Source organism: Papaver somniferum, chromosome 11 (genome assembly GCF_003573695.1).
Source record: "Papaver somniferum cultivar HN1 chromosome 11, ASM357369v1, whole genome shotgun sequence".
NCBI lineage: Eukaryota > Viridiplantae > Streptophyta > Magnoliopsida > Ranunculales > Papaveraceae > Papaver > Papaver somniferum.
The window spans coordinates 31,367,154-31,384,718 of NC_039368.1; the positions used below are offsets into that span (position 1 = coordinate 31,367,154).

The 17,565-nt window shown below is 37.5% G+C and overlaps 1 long non-coding RNA gene across 1 annotated transcript; it reads right to left on the minus strand.

Annotated features, from left to right (window-relative positions):
• Nucleotides 1-14,373: 14,373 nt before the first annotated feature.
• On the minus strand, nucleotides 14,374-15,000 carry LOC113320518. Its single transcript, XR_003346144.1, has 2 exons — nucleotides 14,909-15,000; nucleotides 14,374-14,782 (listed from the first exon to the last, which is right to left on the minus strand). It is a non-coding gene; the product is annotated as an uncharacterized LOC113320518 (long non-coding RNA).
• Nucleotides 15,001-17,565: the final 2,565 nt, after the last annotated feature.

A 17,565-nucleotide genomic window follows, 5' to 3' on the forward strand; every position in this document is an offset into this window, starting at 1 on the left:
GCCTCTTTAGCGGAGGGTGAGTTTGAGAACCTTCGATCTGTATGTCTAACATATCTTTTAGGTTATGGTTCTCTTGGGCCATTTCGTTCATGGCATCCTCGTTTTCCTTGTTGCGGAGGAGCAAAGCTGCTACTTGTGCTTCCATTCAGAGTTCTCCGCTCCTTCTTCTATAATTGGTGTGTCTGGATCTATCTGGATTGGATCTAAGTTCCCCAACCCTCGTCCCGTGGGAACTAAGGTTCTGGGTAACCCTGATTTGGCCGCAGGTGGCTTTGTAGTAGCAGGATGCTCCGATAACGGCATGCCGTAAAGTGGTTGAGCTCCCGATGTTTTCCCCATCCCTTCAGCAGGAATAGGTGATTTGTTAGCAATTGTTCTTCTTGCTATTTCGCTTTGTCCGTCCTCTGCTTCATTCCTTTGATTAGCTTGAGACGGCTTTTGGGATCTCCCTCTGGTAAGTGCTGGTCGTGAGCTTGTTAGTACATCATTTGGTTTCTGCATGCCTTCGGCTTTTGTTATCCTGCGGTCACAGAAAGTTGAAGAAATCTGCTACTTGGGTGCCTTCGTCAAAAGTAGTAATTAATGCTCTGACACAGAAGACGGCTAAGCAGCTTTTTCAGAAAAATGACTGAAATAATGTCTTTGAAAGACAGGTATTAATTGTTTATCACACCCTTGGAAAAAACAACCTTAAAATGTTGAAAACCAATAAAAAGGGTGTCAGATCTCGCAAAAAACAAGGTTATTAAATGCTTTAGAAGATCTTTCTTCCTTAAAATCTCATTGAGATTCCTCTGTCAGTCAAAGGTTCTCAGATCTAAAATATCCTCTTGTTAAAAAAGGTTGTTTTAGTAAAAAACAAAGATTTTGGCGTTTTGTGAGTACGCTTTTGTGAAATTTTTATAGATCTGTAACAAGGTACGTCTTTAGAGGCTATGAACTCAAAAAACATACACAAATAACGGATGAACAAATCACTAAAGAGTGAGATTCATCGTTTTGGAACACATATCCCTTCGTTTCAGAAGATACATAAGTTAAAGGTAAAATTATGCCTAAACTCAAGCTCGTGAGAAAAACACAATGGGCGTCAAACTATGACTACTCGTTTTCCCGTAGTCTACGTAATGTATACAGCTCAGAGGATCATATACTAAGTAGTATTGATGCCTCTGTTGAACTGATGATGCTAAGTGATAAATGGTATTCACGATCGCAATAATAACGAAGAACACAAATATAATGTAAAAGCTTCTAAGTTATCATGAGACACGAGAGATTACGTGGTTCGACTTTCGTCTACGTCCACGGGGTAATGAGTGATTGTTTTGTATTGAGTATGGTAGTTACAAATATATTAATGGTGGTTACAGAGATCTTAAATGCTTCCCAAAGTAATAGAGAGAACACAAGTTCAAGGATACTTAAGTTCCAAACATTAAAGAGGTATAAGCTTAAGACTAGATCTTCTCTCCTAGATATTGAATGCCCTTAGTTTGTTGGTGAGTCTTGGTATTTATAGTCCCTTTTGCTCCAGGTATATCTTTGCTGCCTCTGGGTCCATCGTTCGCTGATATACCTTTCATACCAATTGTACCTTCGTTCACCGCATGCTTTCTCCAGTCGCACTCTGCCATCTCAGCTGACCCACGTTCCTTAGGGAACTTGCCAACCTTAGTACAGGTTGTACCTTCGTTCACCGCCAGCTTCTGCCGATCAAGTTATGCCATGCCTTCTCTCTTCACGTTCTTAGATTATGCGTGTAGATACGAGATTTTTGCATTTCATCCTGATTAGATGCGTCATCTAACTCTATCCCTTCACCAGCTACCTCCTTGTAGACTAGGCTTTTACTCTTTTTATCTCAACCGTCGAGGCATCCTTCCTTGGGACGGGATAAAGTAGATCTGCGAAGGTATCCTTTGTTACTCAGGCTCCTCTGTATAGCGAAGGATACACAGTTAAGTTTGTATGCGTCCACTAAGATTATGACACATGCTCCGCAGAATATTGGTATTCACATGAGTAGAGAGCTTACTAGTGAGATACACCCCTTGTAACTTTGAATCAAGCAATAAGATCATCCCTTTACCCCCATGGACATAGGTAATCATACCGAACCATGTATATCTTGTTTTCTTGAGCATCTATTGTTTGTTTACTTCAATATGTGTATGTTTATGATTCTTTGGATGTAGAAGTAGGATTTTCCACATCTACACATATGGTAAGGAGCATTCCACTGAATCAGTTTATAAGATTCACTTGATACCAATTAGTCTTTTCTATCCTATTTTCTGAAGGCATATGCATGTGGAGCCTTGATAAAATAGGTAATGATACTCATATGCATGCCCCAAACCCTTATTTGGTTTCACGACTCTGCCCCAAACCCTTAAAAGAGGTAATGATACTTGTCGAATAGCATCATCGGCAACAATTTCATGTTCTTCCACAGTAACATTGAGCAGGTTTCTTCACCCACCCGAGACCTTAACTAAATAGTCCAATCTATCTTCACCTCCCTATCCACTTAACCCGAAAGCATCACGCCGCTGCCATCCGAAGACGCCACTACCTTCCTCTATCCATGCCGAAGCCAAGAAAGTTAGCAACTGGTCATGATCCAGCAGTAAAACCAAGCTCTCCACCATGAGTCTTCATCAACGAGATATTGCTACAATCCGCCGTCAACAAGAAACAAGACTATACAAACAAGATGGATTTCTTATGCAAAAGAAAAGAAAACGATAAGGAGGAAATGATGAAGACAGAATCCGAGAAAGACAAATCCAATGAGATCAGTGTACTTACTCAACTGACAACGCATGGAATATAACGTTTTATGAGTGAAAATGAATGCTACAACTTCACTTAATAACCACTTCCATCTCAAGTTTTAATAATGTCACCAGAGGCTCGCCTCATGCTAAAGCCACTACTGATTCAATCTGGTGCTCACCCTTTTTTCCAAGCTCAACACTACTTCTACACAGTGGGCTAGCCTTACCTAAATAATTATCCGGGGGAGAGAGATGACAAAGGTGATGACAATGTAAGACCCATTCCGCTAAATACCTACAGATCCCTACATAAGTAAGATGAAATTCATGAATAATAAGAAAACCGAGGTAGTGACAGCCGAAATAAAGAAATAAAAGGCGAAAAAGGAAGAATAGTCGACAAAGAAGGCCTATGTCAAGGGGCTTCGGGAAAACTTGATCCGAAAAATCAAGGATAAAGATAAACTCAGAAATTACAAAGAAGATGCACGGGCAGAGCCGAAGTCGCCATCAGATGCAATTCATTAAAAAATGAAATCCCGAAGTGACTTCAAACCAAAACAACCAGGTCAGGAGTTTATATAGGGGCTACAAGAAGACGAAGAAACAAAGCATATGACTGTTTCCCAAGACTGGCAAGCCTTTGACAAACAACCAAGGGGATAATAATGTAACTACCCCAGAAGCAACTAGGAAGAAGAAGTAAGAGTGGGGGATTTGGATGATGTATATCAGAAGCTATCAACAATGAAGTTCATATAGATGAATCCTCATACTACTTGTGAAAACCAGATTGGACTAATCAATAATCCCGTCGAGATAAGAGAACAAGCATCGATATGATTACAACTCCAGAGACCATATGCAAGGAACCAGGATAGAGCCAGCATACAACGGCCGAGCAGATCATGGAAAGTGGACTTTACCGATAATGCTAAAGATTAGAAGTAAGAAATGGACGATAAGAGAAAGCCACATAAGCGACAATATATCATTTTGAGAATATATTGGAGGCTAAGCAAAGAAGAAGTTATACCAGGGGCTTTGGAAAAGTGTAACCCGAAGAAGCGAAAGAACATGAAGAGAACAAAATCGTAGACGAAAGCAACTAGATTCGGTAAAGAGGAGTTGTGCAAAGGGGGATCCTAGAAAATCCAATATGAAGACAAGTACATACTTACTGTTAACGAGCTAACGAAGACGCACCCCGTAAGAGCATTGGTTGTTGTTGTGACTGTCAGCAATATTGGAAATAAAAGAGGCAAGAGTAGGGGCTCCGGCTGATGTATATCCGGATCTGGTAGACACATTTTTGTGTCTAATTTGATCTCAATACTATATATTGTTGGCACTCGATTTTGTACTAATTTTGTTATTTTATGTATTTGTAGGTATTTTTTGGAAATAAATATTTTAAGAAAATTCGGCTCGAAAAGTTGATTTTGGCACCCGGAGGGCACGTGTTATTCGGACTCCCAAGTTTGGATAAGGGGTAACCTAATTACTAAGGGGCACCCCCAGGTCACCCCCAAGGCATCTGCTATTCGCACCCCAGTCCAGGATAAGGGGCACCTTCTTCAACAATTCAAATTCTCAAAATTGGCGGGAAAAATGTTCACACACAGGAGAATTTTCGATCAAAGAAATGAAGTAGTGGTAGGTCGATTCAATGGCTGAATTTTGGTTTAAAGATGTGATTTAGCCTAAGGAAGATAGTTTGGGTGTCTAATTTGATCGGAATTGGCTGGAAATATCGATTTGATTCTCGAGCTCAAAACAGAGCTACACGGAGTGAACACGACCTGTACACGGTGTTGTGTGTGTTTTGGTTGTGCATGGAAGTGTTTTGGAGGAGTTGGATGACTTATGAGGCATGTATAAGCCTTACTAGAGCGTGCAAGATCCAAGTTTACGTGTGAAATTCTAAATCTGGTAAGAAAATATTCAAAAATAATGTTATTCACTGCCGAGTAAAGACGAATTATTTGGAGTTATGGCGAGGGATTTCAGCGTGTCTTTGAGTATAAATATGATCTTTGGGTCTACTAGAATGGTTGTCGAGAGTTTGGGGAGGTTTGGAGGCGAGCAGAGAGGCGCAGGAGGAGTTGCAGAGAAGTTACCTGCTGCTGCTGCTGCCATTAACACGCCTGAAGAACACGAAGAACGGACTCGCAGCAGCAGTCGTTCTTCAACAGTGAAATCGACTGTCGTTTGTGGGTCGTAGTTCTTCAACGACAACAGCACCTCAGCTTTGTCGTTGATTCTGGACGCCTTCTGTGGGTCGCAGAATCCTGTTTTAGAACATTTACTTATCTTTCTCTTCATTGTAAAACACTTTTGAGCATCAATGAAATATTTTGAGAGGTTTTTCACCATGATGAGCTAAACCCAACACTGGGACGACGGAGGAGGCCATGTTTCATCCATGTGGTAGTTTAAATTAATTCTTTATTTACTTTTTGCAACATTTTTAATTGAAATAAGATTTTAAATTAATTACTTGTGATTTCATTTGATGGAGTATGCTTAGTCCTAGGGATTTTTGATATTCCATGCTTAAGAAATACAAGTAATATTTTATAAAATCTATCTTGGCAATAAACTAGAGTTAATATTTGTTTTGTTTTGAACTATAATCGCCTAGAATTAAATTCTGAACCACTTGAAAATGAAAAATGGCCGAATCTTTAGTCCCAGTAACTCTCTACCATTTTGTCAATATTTGTATATATATTTATTTTCTAAAAAATTATCCTTCACAAGTCCGAGAGTTTGAACCTCATTACTACAAACACGAAAAATATTTAATCATTTTGGCGCCGCCGACGCGGATTTGTGCTTAGGTAGAATTTTTTTTTTTTTTTTTTAGGTTTACTATTTTTTTTTAGAATTATTTGTTCCTTTTTACTTTGTCTTTTTGTCTTTGATTTACAGGTTCGAAGTGGAGCACTAAGGACTTGGAGAGGAAAAAGCTTAAAGCGAAAAGCGAAAAGAGAAGAAAAAAGGACAATTTTAGGATTTAATTTTTAATTTTTTTTTAGTGTGTGAGGAAAACTGTAATTTTTTTTTATTTTGGACTTTCTTTTTATTTGGACTTTATTCTGGACTTTGGACATTATTTTTAAAACCCTACGGAAGGGTTATAAATTAAAAAAAAAAAAAAAAAATTAAATACAAACTGTTTGCAGGGAAGGACGACGATTACTATATCGTCTCGGCCCCTCGGGTTCGCACACGGCATAGGAGTCGTGGCCCGAGTCGACGACAACGGTTCATCGCCCGTCTGGTACGGGAGGTAAGTCCAATCGAAACACCCGCGAATCTCCTGCAAGCGGGTTACTGTCTGCCTTAAGGTGATAATTGTTTGAGGACGAACCAGACTGTTTTTATTTTCCTAGTAAAGGGCAAGGCCTGGCCTAAACAAGATAAGGGTTCGGATTTCATCACCGTTCTCTTCTTGCCCGCCTTAGGAAAACGAAACCGAACGCGAACCTAAGCTTTAAAATTTGGAATAGAACGAGACCGATAGGGTAACGAGCTTAATAGGAAACTCGTTCGAAAAATATTGGTTGCTCTTTAAGCACACTCCAAAGTTCATGATGGTTTCTGTGAGTTGAATGCGTGACTGCGCCGCCTTGCGATAGCGGTGAGGCCTTGGGTATCAAAGCTCCACTGAGCTTCCCTCGCCTCAATTCAACTTACTTTGACTCGGATTGATTCCAGAGGGGTTTGCTCAAATTGCAACGAATTCCCTTTCGAAAGATAGAAGCTGGTCTAGAAACAATCTAAGTGGAGCCATCATGCTTTTTGTTTGCTAGAAATCTTTAGGTTTGTTTTGGTGGAGTCGAGTCGGCCTTGTTTGTGATTGTGTAGAATTCCCTTGCAATTAAGAATGTCGAACTGGTATGATAGAAGCCAATACAATGAGTATCGACCTGAATTTGAATATGGACATCATCAGTTTTATGACCATGGTGGGAATAGTAGTTGGGAACGCCAACCTTTTCAGGGTTATGGTTCATACCATATTGAGCCCAATTACTATCCACACACGAATTGGTCTTACGAGCAAGAAAATCAGGAATATTATAGTACTAGTCATGCGTTTTTGGAAAATTACTTAAAAACTAGTCCTGATTATGACATTTCTAAACCTGTTCAATCTCTAGAAGAAACCTACCAACAAATTCGAAGGGAGTATGAACGTGCAGTTAGTTCAAGAGAAGAGAGTACACAACGGTCTAAGATATTCAATGAGACTTGTGAAAGTATAAGTGTTACGCTCAGTGAAATTCAAGCACGTTTAGAGGAAGAAAATGAACAGTTATCTAATGCTGCTCGAAATAATCTAATTTTCCAAATAGTGTTTCCAATTCTACCCTTGATATAAATAGTGAATATTTGCCTAATTTAGAGGACGAGGTTAGAATAAAAGACACTACTTATTTAGATAAGGTTCAATCATTTTCGTACTATGATGATGAGGATAGCAGTGATGAAGAATCTGAAATTTGTAGGCATAGTGATCAGGAGTCTAGTAATCCAATTGAGTTGTATAGTGATTATATTATTTCTAGTTCAAATCCAAATAATTTTTATGATTATTCACCTATTCAAAAGGACGAGGATTTGATTAGGGATACCACCGTTTAGACGACGTAGTATTTCCTGTTTACGAAGCCGATAGTGGTTTAGAGGAACGGGTTCATTTCGAAAATACTGTTTTAGAGTCTAGCGACTTAGAAACAATAGTCTTGGAAGAAAAGATAGACCCGTAGAGATGAGTAAATATGCACTACCTGATAATAACTTAGAAGAATCTCTTGAATATTTTAAGGACTCTGAAGATACGGAAATTCAAGAAATAATTAGAGGTCTATCTAGAGACACTGAAAACTCTAAGTTTGGGGGTGATTATCACTTCCCTAGTGCCTTACCTTTAACTCTCAGAAAGTCCCTACACTTAGGACTTGATATCTGTGCCTCGACCATTTTACAAGATTACCTTCATACTCGTTTTCCCGAGCCTAATGATGTCCATGAAGGAGTTCAGTCGTTAGAAACCCATCCTCTGGTTGATGTGGTTTTCCCAGGCTATGATCCCCAGATTGACTTTGTTTTCCCACCAAATAGTTTTCTTCCAACTGTGGGAACGTTTATATTCCAAATGTGTCGAATATTAAGTTGTGAGACTAGACCTAAATGCTTTAGGAAATTAGAATCGACACATTTGCTTAAGAATGACCACTACTCTCATTGTGGTCAAATTTATAAGTCAAATCTTATTGGCTTAGAGGATCCTCAGTTATTTAGGTTATTATTGTGCGCTTCTAAGATCATATTTGAGTTTTTTCCAGACTCTAGGAACACCCACCCCACACAACACCCCCCCCCCACCCAACCTCCCCTAATAATTTGGATCCAACCTATGAGGAAATGCATCGAGGAAAATATTTATTTAGACCCTTTCATAGAACCTGAACTGAACCACAATTAGATAAATTCTTAATCAGAAAACTAGATAAGGGCATGTTATTCTTGTTCACTTTCTTGGGTTATTGTAGTTTCCTTTGGTCAGCTCTTTTCGTTTGAAGACCCACAGTTATTTCGACTGTTACTTTATGGTTGAGTTGACTAATCCTTTGCTAAGTCTGGCTGAAGACTTTAAACTTAGCACTTCTTGGGAGGTAACCCAATATTCTTGCGACACGGTAATATCCTTCCTTATCTCTTTTGCTTCAAGTGGTAACAGTTTCTCCTTGTTCATGCTTTTAGTTTCATCTTTAGAACATTGAGGACAATGTTAGATTTAAGTTTGGGGGTATGGGAGAAACTTTTTAGTTGCAATAAATAAACTCCAGAGCCTAGAAATTTATGCCTATTAAGGATAGCACTAACCAATCTAAGTGGATGGAAACATTTTTGTTTTAGGAGTTGAGGAACCAATCTGACTAGATGGAAACATCTATAGAGTCTATTCATAAAAGCACAGAGCTCAGGTGTTAGAAATAACATGATAGTTTCGCCATATATTGTCGAGTCCTTTTCACGTTCTATTTTTTTTCTTTTATTTCAAGTGATTTGGTGGGGCACACGATTCAAGTTGTTACCTTTGCTAGGGTGAAATAGAGTGACTGAGTTACCTTTTCAAAAAAAAAAAAAAAAATTAGACCGGACCAGTTAGACCAATCGGAATAAGTATTAACACTTGGATAGCAATATGCGTGTGTTCTCCCTGTTTCCGTCGCCTAAGCAAGCGTGGAATGCAGGACCCGTGGGAACTATCGTGTAATCTGCTGACAAGAAGCATGCGCTTGGATCAAAAAGATCTATTCATGCCGTTAAGTTAAAAAAAAAAAAAAAAATGATTATTGTTATGTGTAGTCAACTGCTGGTTCCCTTGTATTTGCCAGTTTGTTGATCTAGATTTAAGTTATTGACCACTGGTTCCCTTGTATATGCCAGTGTGTTAATATTAGTCAGACCGGTATCTCAGTCATTTAGGTTAGGTTCATCTTGGCAGAGGCCTTCAGACAGATATGGGAAACACCGTTCACTTTTCAACCATCTACATTTTTCTTTTTCCATCTTCTTAATCTTTTCATGTGATTAGTCTGACTCCGAGTATGATGTCCATCGTGAAACTATCTTAGTAGAGCTCTGTCACTTATATGAATTTTAGTATGCTTGAGTGCAAACTCGTGTACAGCAATTGGAATTTCGCATCAGGGTTCTTCCTCTTAGAATCAATAATTGTATGCCAACCAAGGAGGTTCTTTAGTGCTTTCCAAGGTTCTGCGTAGATAGCTAGGATCTGGAGTATTGGTTTTTGTGGGTACACCTCTGATAAACCCACCCGAGATTAACTCGGTCACTTTTCAAGAATAAATTTTGCTCGAGGACTAGCAAATAATAAGTTTGGGGGTATTTGGTAGACACATTTTTGTGTCTAATTTGATCTCAATACTATATATTGTTGGCACTCGATTTTGTACTAATTTTGTTATTTTATGTATTTGTAGGTATTTTTTGGAAATAAATATTTTAAGAAAATTCGGCTCGAAAAGTTGATTTTGGCACCCGGAGGGCACGTGTTATTCGGACTCCCAAGTTTGGATAAGGGGTAACCTAATTACTAAGGGGCACCCCCAGGTCACCCCCAAGGCATCTGCTATTCGCACCCCAGTCCAGGATAAGGGGCACCTTCTTCAACAATTCAAATTCTCAAAATTGGCGGGAAAAATGTTCACACACAGGAGAATTTTCGATCAAAGAAATGAAGTAGTGGTAGGTCGATTCAATGGCTGAATTTTGGTTTAAAGATGTGATTTAGCCTAAGGAAGATAGTTTGGGTGTCTAATTTGATCGGAATTGGCTGGAAATATCGATTTGATTCTCGAGCTCAAAACAGAGCTACACGGAGTGAACACGACCTGTACACGGTGTTGTGTGTGTTTTGGTTGTGCATGGAAGTGTTTTGGAGGAGTTGGATGACTTATGAGGCATGTATAAGCCTTACTAGAGCGTGCAGGATCCAAGTTTACGTGTGAAATTCTAAATCTGGTAAGAAAATATTCAAAAATAATGTTATTCACTGCCGAGTAAAGACGAATTATTTGGAGTTATGGCGAGGGATTTCAGCGTGTCTTTGAGTATAAATATGATCTTTGGGTCTACTAGAATGGTTGTCGAGAGTTTGGGGAGGTTTGGAGGCGAGCAGAGAGGCGCAGGAGGAGTTGCAGAGAAGTTACCTGCTGGCTGCTGCCATTAACACGCCTGAAGAACACGAAGAACGGACTCGCAGCAGCAGTCGTTCTTCAACAGTGAAATCGACTGTCGTCTGTGGGTCGTAGTTCTTCAACGACAACAGCACCTCAGCTTGTCGTTGATTCTGGACGCCTTCTGTGGGTCGCAGAATCCTGTTTTAGAACATTTACTTATCTTTCTCTTCATTGTAAAACACTTTTGAGCATCAATGAAATATTTTGAGAGGTTTTTCACCATGATGAGCTAAACCCAACACTGGGACGACGGAGGAGGCCATGTTTCATCCATGTGGTAGTTTAAATTAATTCTTTATTTACTTTTTGCAACATTTTTAATTGAAATAAGATTTTAAATTAATTACTTGTGATTTCATTTGATGGAGTATGCTTAGTCCTAGGGATTTTTGATATTCCATGCTTAAGAAATACAAGTAATATTTTATAAAATCTATCTTGGCAATAAACTAGAGTTAATATTTGTTTTGTTTTGAACTATAATCGCCTAGAATTAAATTCTGAACCACTTGAAAATGAAAAATGGCCGAATCTTTAGTCCCAGTAACTCTCTACCATTTTGTCAATATTTGTATATATATTTATTTTCTAAAAAATTATCCTTCACAAGTCCGAGAGTTTGAACCTCATTACTACAAACACGAAAAATATTTAATCAGGATCCACTAATCAAAAATGAAGTCAAGAAGACAATGCTCCAAGAGAGAAGATACGAAGTCATGATCAAAGGGGCTCCGAGAAGATCAAGGAAAATCAAAGACTCAAAGAGAATTGAACGTCAACAAAGTAACTCTACATGGACTTGTTGCGTTGCACTCTTTTCCCTTCGTCGAGGTTTTGTCCCACTGGGTTTTATTTGACAAGGTTTTAATGAGGCAACATAAGCGAGTCTGATTGTCCCCCAAGTCTTCTCAAAGGCTTGGCTCCAACCGATATACATCCAAACCCGAACGAAATCATGATCAACAGGAGGCTCCGAGAAGACAAGGAGATATGACGAGTCAACAACCCAAAGGCGCATTCCAAATACAAGCTATGACTGATTGCCAAGCTCGCTATCCTTGACAAAACAGTCATGGGCAAATGTAAACACATGGATTTGACCAATCCCGAAGACATGAGAATAGGGGCTTCAGGTAATGACCAATCGAAGCCACCATTGACTATGACATGGTCACAAAGGTGATGTGCCCTTAGTAAATGGTTGTTGTTGTTGTATAGTAAAGCTCATACTGTAAGGAGGTTGTCCACTTGAGGTCCACACTAAGCCAACTTCTCCTATAAGGCTAACTCCTATGGGATAGATTGAACTTCTAGATTGGCCAAAAAGTGTTGCAAATCATGAAAAAAGTGTGGGAAAAAAGTTAACACTAGCATTGGATAGTTCTCTCTCCTAGCAAGTGATCGCAGTTCAACTATCAGCGAGATTGAAACGCTGAATGGTTCAGCGCTCAAAAAGTGTTTTTACGCTGAACGGTTCAGCGCTGGGAGATAAATTTTATGATCTAACGGCTGAGATTTAAAACGCTGAACCAAACAACGTTCTACAGTAGTCCCAAATGACATGGATGACCAATCTAGCTGCTAGATATCTATCGCATAGGACTTAGGAGGTTTCCCATGCTGACGTGGATGGCCAATCTAGCAGCTAGATTGGCCATCCAGTCAGCTAGGGCAACCTCCTAAATCATATTATATTGCTAATCTAACAGCAAAACGCTGAATAGAACAGTGTTGAACGCTGAATGGTTCAGCATCACATGAATTTATTTTCCAAACAACTAATTATTACCATTTCTCTCTCCTTTTTTTCCTTTCTCTCTCTCTTTCCTCTCTCTCGCTTTTTTCCTCTTCATCACGTTCTCCCTCTTTGCCCCTCTCTCTCTCTCTTTCTTTTTCCTCTCTCTCCATCACATTCTCTCTAAAAATTTAATAAAAAATATAGAGCGTTGGGGTTAGCCTAAAAAGAGGTTGCCGAAGATGAGAGAAGGTAGAGCTAATAGAATATCTTAGAAGAGAGAGAAAGTATTTCTAAAGAGAATTGTACTGTGTATTGGGATTAGTCTCCACACAACCCTATGATAATTTAAGGGTGTTTATAACGACCCTTGTTACATAACTCCCTAAATTAAATCAAGGATAGAGATTGAAATGTGAAATATATACTCGTTAAGGAGTGTGCACGAATTGACACTCCAAAACTCGGGATATGAGTTTTACCCTAAATAGCCAAGAAAAAGATAGATAGCCTAAATTCGTAACCTGTCATATTATGGTCAATCCAAGACCGCATTTTTCTATCATCCAAGGAAACTGTTTGTGTTCTAAATTAAGAGTTTTAACAGCTCCCTATAAATTGACCTGAACTTCTCTCAACAAGCAACAGTCATTTAACCCTCCAAAAAAAAAGAAAAGAAGAGAAGAGAAGGTTCATCAATCAAAACCAAAACATCTATAGCTCTCAGCTCCTCAGCAGTATCAATCTTGAGAAAATGGCAGGAAAAATGATTGCTATTGTGATGTTGGTGGCCGTGGTAATGAGTTTTACCTTGGCTGTTTTAGTTGAGGCAGACGCATATTATGATCATTGTTACAACGAAGTTTGCTTGCCTCAGTGCAAGAGGCAATATAGCGAAAAGTTCGGAAATGCGAATTGTCCACCTGCTTGCGATGAATTCTGCAAAAATCATGAATTGGGTGATACAGATGATATCGACCCTAAGGTATTCCAAAAATACACCGATAGATTTTAGATCTCCATCACATATGATCGGTTCCCATCCATTAATCCTTTAGGTGGACGGAGGAGAGGTATCATTCATCCGTTGGTGACTGACTGACTTACTCATGGTGATCGATCATTCTATTTTATTCTTGGAGGGGATCATCAAAGTTAAATTTATATTATTAATAACAAATTAATATTTTGCTTGTTAAACAAATGTATTCATTCAACCCATACACATTGCATTTCATGTGTGATGTGTGTTGCGTGTTCTTGTAACATCAACATTTGTTAATCAAATGATATATGAGAATTTTAAGTGTAACTCAATTTCTCAGAATTTTACCGTGCCCACAAGGTTACTTTCCTCTCTGTAACCGGAGGCTTCTTCATCCAGTAGCATATCTAACTTCCCCTGGAAATAACTCTAGTGCCGAGGTTTAAACATTTATCTTGGGGAAAGCTAAAGGAGAATCTGACTGTCAATACGGGGGGGTAATAAAAATTCTTAAAATCTTTCTAGCTACTACTATCATAACTGCTGTTTTTCTCTACGGGACTTCAAAATCTAACTTTATGCTGTGTACATCACCGTTGCCATTAGAACTTCTAATATTAAGGCGATCTGGCGATGAACAACATTAAGATCATTGATAAGAAGATGTAATGGTAACCTCTATAATTTCCATGGTCTTGGAAATTGGAATAGGCCACCTTTATTCCTATGTTGCAGGATTATCAATGGATGGAGATGCAGTGTCAACCCCATATGGAGCTTGTAAATAATTTCCATCTCCAGATGGAGGTAAAATCGTTCCATTCCCTGGACATGAGATCGGGTTTCACTGATAAAATTAAAAAGCTATACTGTAGTGGCTTAAGAGGCTGCATTGTAGTTTCCGTAAGATTGAGCAAACCATTAATGGCTGGGATGTTCTTTTTTCCTAATTGACCACCTGTTTCTCATCTTTTGCTTCAATAAAACTAGCCTTCAATCAGATTCAGATGGTTGAAAAAATAAAATAGTTGGCTCTTTCAAAGCACAATTATCAACAAATGCACGGTTCGCTAAAGATAAAAACAGAAATTAACAAATTTGCAACTGTAATTTTCATTAAAATGCAATTTACATGTTTCATATCTGTTTCTTCAAATTTATCCCTCGATCATAACAACTCAATTCAGTCAACTTAGGAATTCCACAAATTTTACCTAGAACACCAGCAGTCAGAATTGTTTGGGATCAACAAATTAATAAAATACAAATTTCTAACATCAGTCGCATTCTTTCTTTTCGCAGCATTGCTAAATACCATGCGTACATAGAATTTTCAGTTTTAAAACCTTTTTCACCACTTTAATTTTCTCCCAGAGGAAATGTCATGATAACTTCATGTATCTTGTTTTCAGAAAGGCATAAATTGCTACCCTCTGAAATTTGATGTAGAATTTATAAATCTCTGTGCAGCATCTTCACTAAGTTCATTGAAGACCTGAAAGTAATTGAGGTTGCACGATGGTCAACCCATGTATGTGTTAAACAAACGGAAAGCCCATGAGAGGGAGCCAAATACGAAAAGGAAATTGTAGGATAATGAGAGCACAACAAGCACACTTACAAGTTTTTTGTAAATGGTCTGGAAAGCCTTGCAGAATTTCTCAGCAGATTCTGGACCAACCTAGCTAAAAAAAAAATGAACAGATCATCTTCACAATCTCATACTATACTTATTTTTACTCAATCCTTTTTTTATTTTTACTAGTTTATCATTCGTGCTATGCACGGGTTTATTTTTCAAACTAATGAAAATCTTAAAAACTAATACAAAATGTAACAAACTTGAAAAAAGATCAGTATAATAGAAAAAATAATTAAATAGCATGGGCTTGTGGTGTAATATCTCAAAGAATACAACACTTACTGTTTAAATTAAAACGCAATTAAAATTCCCATATATCGATAAATAAGTAAATTAAGACCATATGGGTCGTTCAAACTTGAAATTCATAGAAATAAATCAGGATTATGTCTAAACGTAGTCCTTAATTTTATTTTATAGTAGTTTTTTAGTCTGTGAAATTAAATATGTGCAAAATAAGTTTAAGTTAGTTGTGAATAATCATATTATACAGGTGTTGTGGTAAAAAATATGGGATAACAAAGTTAATTTTAGTAAAATTCACATAGAATTTTTACTTTTTCAAAATACTTAAGGGGGTCGGTGATCCCACTGGCTCCACTTTGGATTCGCCACCGGCTCAATCCTTTTCCAAATTCTGGTATCTTGTATTATATCAATAATGTTCTTTAATATATCCTTAATTATTTTTATCAATATCTTCAAAATCGCGACATCTAACTTGGTAATCAACCGCCTGATTTGTAATAAATTCCTTCATAGACTATGTAATGTCATTTTGTTGGTATCAGGTAACATAGATTTCGAATGGTGACCTTCTTTGGTAATTTAATTACCTTATGGATTTCTTCCTCGCTACTAAACAAACCTAAAAATATTTTCACATTTCATCAAACACGGAATAAGTTTGAAATTAAAAAACCATGTTTAATTTGTAAATTCCATATATATGATCAAGTGTATATGATCCCTTGAAATCCCATGAACTATAACATCTTGTGTATTTACAACCTATAAATATACCATGGTCATATCAACTACACAACCGTTGTATTCGTACTCTTGAATGTCTAAGGCGACGTGCTTTTCATTTAGACATAATAGAATATTAGAATTCAAATTAAGTGATTATATACAATTATAAGTTCATATATGCATGTATATCCCCGAATATAATCAGGAACCCTTGAGTATGTACTAAAAAAATGTGTAATACTACTAATTATAGAATGGAGTCCGATAACATTCAATGAACTATCTTATGATCGGGATCATAGATATGAATTGTTGAAATAAATTTATACATGTACTCGAGTATTTTAGGGTGAGTTATTTATTAATTTTTTTCTCGAAGTAATCATTTAAATAGAAGTTAGTTTGCGTGCATCCCGTGAATAATACTTTAAATTAATTAAATGTAATATAAGTAGATCACTAATTAGGGAACCGCTAGACTTTTTTTTTATAAGAAATTGCTACATTTAGGCTGGGTTTGGTAATGTTTCCTTTTTTCCAAAAGCATTTTCAAAACCTATATGTCATTATTTTTTGAAATTAGGTTGCTTTTTTGTTTAATATATATATATATATATATAATAAAAAGTGGTTAAGTAAAATAATTTTTGTAACAAATCATAATAATAGTGACAATTAGTAAATTTAATATGATATATATTTATATTTAATAGTGAAAAAGTTAATTATATTTAAACCCAATAAAATTGAATAAAACTATTCTCAGAGATATGTTTTTTTTTGTCATTTGGTACAACAACAATTGTTGAATCTGATATTTTACCAAACACACTTTGATTGCTTTTTCAATGAGCTTTAACTTTAATTAATCTTTTATCAAACGTCTAACTGCTTTTTTCTCACAGCACAACGACGCACAACACAAAAGTGCTTCTACAAAAGCTGCAGCAATACCAAACTAAGCCTTACTAAGTGGGATTCTGAGGGAAATCCTGACTGAACATCTAACAGGCAGGAAAACATCGCTAGCATTGAGATCTGTGCAGGCAAAGTGGGCCGCACTGCTTGTCTCTGTCGGAATTATCAGTCGTGACTCCCACTCGGTACTTCTATCATTTCCGCTTTAATTAAGATATCACGACATAAAAGGTATTTTAGATAAAAATAAACCGGATGAAACTCTAGTTAAATAGAATTTATAGTGCATCTCCCTCCGCCAGCGGTCATGTAGTTGTATTTCGCAATTAATTTTTACGTATCTCATTTGATGCTCCTATTAGGGGTGAGAAAAACATCCATACGCGCAGATTTTACTCCGCCCAATCCGCATTTTAGTGGATGGACACCCGGCTCGCATCTTAGTGGATTGGACACGGATGAATGTTTAGACCCGGTCATTTTCATGGATTGGATGTGAGTGAAAAATCACCCGAAACTTAGCATCCAGTAGCTGTAGTTAGTGATACTATATTTTTCAAAATGTTTCCAAAATGGGTGCATGAACTCATCAGTATTAGATTTTCGAGAAACAAATTTCAGTTGATCTTCATAGACATATCAAAATCATATTTACACAAGCCTACCTGCAATATTTATAAACCTAGTTAAGTAATTGATAGCTGACACAAAAATTGGCCACTAACTGACTCCCGCATTAGATT